General features: G+C 46.0%; 1 long non-coding RNA gene across 1 annotated transcript; it reads right to left on the bottom strand.

Annotated features, from left to right (window-relative positions):
- Positions 1–251: 251 nt before the first annotated feature.
- On the bottom strand, positions 252–2,732 carry LOC144337144 (uncharacterized). The gene is made up of 2 exons (XR_013409817.1): positions 2,495–2,732; positions 252–800 (listed from the first exon to the last, which is right to left on the bottom strand). It is a non-coding gene; the product is annotated as an uncharacterized LOC144337144 (long non-coding RNA).
- Positions 2,733–3,975: the final 1,243 nt, after the last annotated feature.

The raw sequence follows: 3,975 nt of genomic DNA on the forward strand, positions 1-3,975 counted from the left end.
ACCCTGCCTCCATATTAACACCACTGCTGGTGTGAATGTGTACTGGGACATCAATGGAACCCCCTTCCCTACCCCCCCATGTTGTGCTGCCACCACCAGCACTGTGAACACTCACGTGGAGGCTGGCACCCCTACACCCACCAGCACTCCATCGCAGCCAATAAACGTACACCCCACCACTGCCATTGCTGCTGGCATGTGGGAACAAGGATGGCTCCTGCTGCCACCACCCTAAGCACTGGGGCTGGCACTGCCCTTCAGAGTGTTGTTACCAGTAGTCTGGGAACAACTTAGACCCTCCAGCATGGCAGGTTTCTGATCTCCAGGGGCCATAGAACAAAGTTGGATGCCTGATACCAGGCCCTGTGTATTAGAACATATAGTCTAGCAGTCCTGAGCTGAGCGTTGGACCCCTAAAATGCTTCAGAAATTAAGGCAGTTGACTAGAGCCACACTATACCATAAACTCTCGAGGGCACCAAATAGGATAAAACAAAAAAAAGTCCATCCAAAGATCAGCAACTTCAAAGATTGAAGAAACATCAGCCAATAAAGATGAGAAAGAACCAGGGCAAGAACTTTGGCAACTGAAAAAGCCAGAGTGTCTTCTTATTTCAAAACAACCACACTAGTTCCCCAGCAGTACTTCCTAACCAGACTGAGATGGCTGAAATAACATAAATAAAATTCGAAATATGTATAGGAATCAAGATCACTGACATACAGGAGAAAATCAAAAACTAATCCAAGGAATCTATTGATTGCAATAAAATAATACAGGAGCTGATAGACAAAATGGCCTTTATCAGAAAGAACCAGACTGACTTAATAGAGCTGAAAAATGCTCTACAAGAATTTCATAATGCAATCACAAGAATTAACCGCACAGGGCCGGGCGCGGTGGCTCACGCCTGTAATCCCAGCACTTTGGGAGGCCAAGGCGGGCGGATCACAAGGTCAGGAGATCGAGACCACGGTGAAACCCCGTCTCTACTAAAAATTACAAAAAATTAGCCGGGCGCGGTTGTGGGCGCCTGTAGTCCCAGCTACTCGGGAGGCTGAGGCAGGAGAATGGCGTGAACCCGGGAGGCGGAGCTTGCAGTGAGCCGAGATCGCGCCACTGCACTCCAGCCTGGGCTGGGCGACAGAGCGAGACTCCGTCTCAAAAAAAAAAAAAAAAAAAAAAAAGAATTAACCGCACTTTGGGAGGCCAAGGTGAACAAATCGCTTGAGGCCAGGAGGTTGAGACCAGCCTGACTAACATAGCAAAACCCTGTCTCTACTAAAAGAAAATAATAGAAAAAAATCAGTCAGGTGTGGTGGTATGTGCCTGTAGTCCCAGCTGTTTGGGAAGCTGAGGCATGAGAATCGCTTGAACCCAGGAGGCAGAGGTTGCAGTGAACCGAGATTGCACCACTGAACTCCAGCCTGGGTGACAGAGTGAGATTCCGTCTCAAAAATAAAAATTAAAAAAAAGAACGCTGAATATGGGATCCCAGTCTCTTTTGTCTTGTAGGATTTCTGCTGACAGGTCTGCTGTTAGCCTGACGGGGCTCCCTTCATAGGTGACCTGTCCCTTGTATCTAGCTGCCTTTAATATTTTCTGTTTCATTTCGACCTAGAAGGATCTGATGACTATGTGTCTTGGGGATGGTCTTCTTTGTAGTATTTTGCAGGGGTTCTCTGCATTTCCTGAATATTAATGTTGGCCTCCCTAGCGAGGTTGGGGAAATTTTCATGAATGATATCCTGAAATATGTTTTCCAAGTTGCTTGGTTTCTCTCTCTGTCTCTCAGGCATGCCAAAGAGTCATAGTCCACTTTATATAATCCCATATTTCTTGAAGATTTTGTTCATTCTTCTATATTGTTTTCTCTTTTTCTTTTTCTTTTCTTTTTTTTTTTTTAAGACAGAGTCTTGCTCTTGTCGCCCAGGCTGGAGTGTAATGGCGTGATCTCGGCTCACTACAACCTCTGCCTCCCTGGTTCAAGCAATTCTCCTGCCTCAGCCTCCCAAGTAGTTAGGATTACAGGCGCCTGCCACCATGCCCAGCTAATTTTTGTATTTTTTTGTTTGTTTGTTTTGTTTTTTGAGACGGAGTCTCGCTCTGTCGCCCAGGCTGGAGTGCAGTGGCGCGATCTCGGCTCACTGCAAGCTCCGCCTCCTGGGTTTACGCCATTCTCCTGCCTCAGCCTCCTGAGTAGCTGGGACTACAGGCGCCTGCCACCGCGCCCGGCTAATTTTTTGTAATTTTTAGTAGAGACGGGGTTTCACCGTGGTCTCGATCTCCTGACCTTGTGATCCGCCCGCCTCGGCCTCCCAAAGTGCTGGGATTACAGGCGTGAGCCACCACGCCCGGCCTAATTTTTGTATTTTTAGCAGAGGCAGGATTTCGTCATGTTGGTCAGGCTGGTCTCAAACTCCTGACCTCTTGATCTGTCCACCTCAGCCTCCCAAAGTGCTGGAATTACAGGTGTCAGCCACCGCGCCTGGCCTGTTTTTTATTTTCCCTGAGTTATTTCAGAGAGCCAGCCTTCATGCTCTGAGATTCTTTCCTCAACTTGGTCAATTCTGTTAATTCTTTTTTTTGAGGGGGGACAAAGTCTCAGTCATGAGGTCTGGATCAAGACCCCTTTTCTGGTAACAGTCTCAATTGTCTACAGACTTAGGTAAAATTTTAATGGCCACACCAGTACAGATAAAGGTGGCTCCAGATAAACCACTTCCCAATATTAAACAGTATTCATTGAAGCAGGAAGCTATAAGCTGGGCATGGTCTTGCACACCTGTAGTTTCAGCCTCTGTAAGCAGACAGGGACAAGATCTATGGATTATAGGAATATAATCAACTTGAGCAATTAACCTGCTTTATAGCCTCCTCCCCTGCTGCCTGTACCTCTCCAAACCCTGGTTTGAATCCAATCACCTTGTTGGGTTAAAACAGCTCCTGACAGACCCCAAGTAATGTATAGATGAACCCAAATAAACTTTCCTTATTAACATGCTGATGTCTTTACTCTGGAAGGAGCTATAGCTTCATTACCATAACATGCTTTCTGTGTGCTGGTATGATGACTCACTGCATCTGTGCAACTGGGACCCCAATTCTACATGCAATGATGCACCTTCTCCCATCACCATTATACCATAAAACTCTCCTGTTACTTGTCCTCAGGGAGACACTGCTTTGGAGAATACTCCCAGTGTCCTCTTTACTTGAGCCAAGTAACAAAAGTATTGATCAAAACCTGTGTTCTCTGGCCGCGTGAGGTGGCTCATGCCTGTAATCCCAGCACTTTGGGAGGCTGAGGTGGACAGATCACCTGAGGTAAGGAGTTCAATACCAGCCTCGCCGACAACAACAAACCTCGCCTCTACTAAAAATACAAAAATTACCTGGGCATGGTGGTGGGTGCCTGTAATCCCAGCCTCGAAAAGCTGAGGCAGGAGATTCACTTGAATTGGGGAGGTGGAGGTTGTAGCAAATGGAGATTCCACCATTGCACTCCAGCCTGGGCAACAAGAGTGAAACTCCGTCTGAAAAAAACAAACAAAAAACCTGTGTTCTCATGGAAAGTCATTTGTTATGCACCAGGTGAATGAACCTGGTATTTTTCAGGTAATACTACTCAGGATGCTGAGGCAGGAGGATCCCTTGAGCCCAGGAATTTGAAGCCACCCTGGGCAACATAGGGAGACATCATCTCAAAACAAGAAGCTATAATAGGAATAAAACAAATAATCAAAGATTTCCTTGAAAAGGGATTGATTATCCCTTCCACCAGTCCTAATACTCCCATCTTCCTGACACAAAACCTCACAGGGAAGGATGAAGATTTGTACAAGATTTGAGAGCTATTATTAATACTACTGTGATTCCTCATCAACCAGTAGTTCTAAACCCCCACACTCTTTTATCCAGCGTACGTGTAAACTGAATATCTTAACTGTTAATGATTTATGCAGTGCTTTTTA

Source organism: Macaca mulatta, chromosome 19 (assembly GCF_049350105.2).
Source record: "Macaca mulatta isolate MMU2019108-1 chromosome 19, T2T-MMU8v2.0, whole genome shotgun sequence".
In the NCBI taxonomy this organism is placed as follows: domain Eukaryota; kingdom Metazoa; phylum Chordata; class Mammalia; order Primates; family Cercopithecidae; genus Macaca; species Macaca mulatta.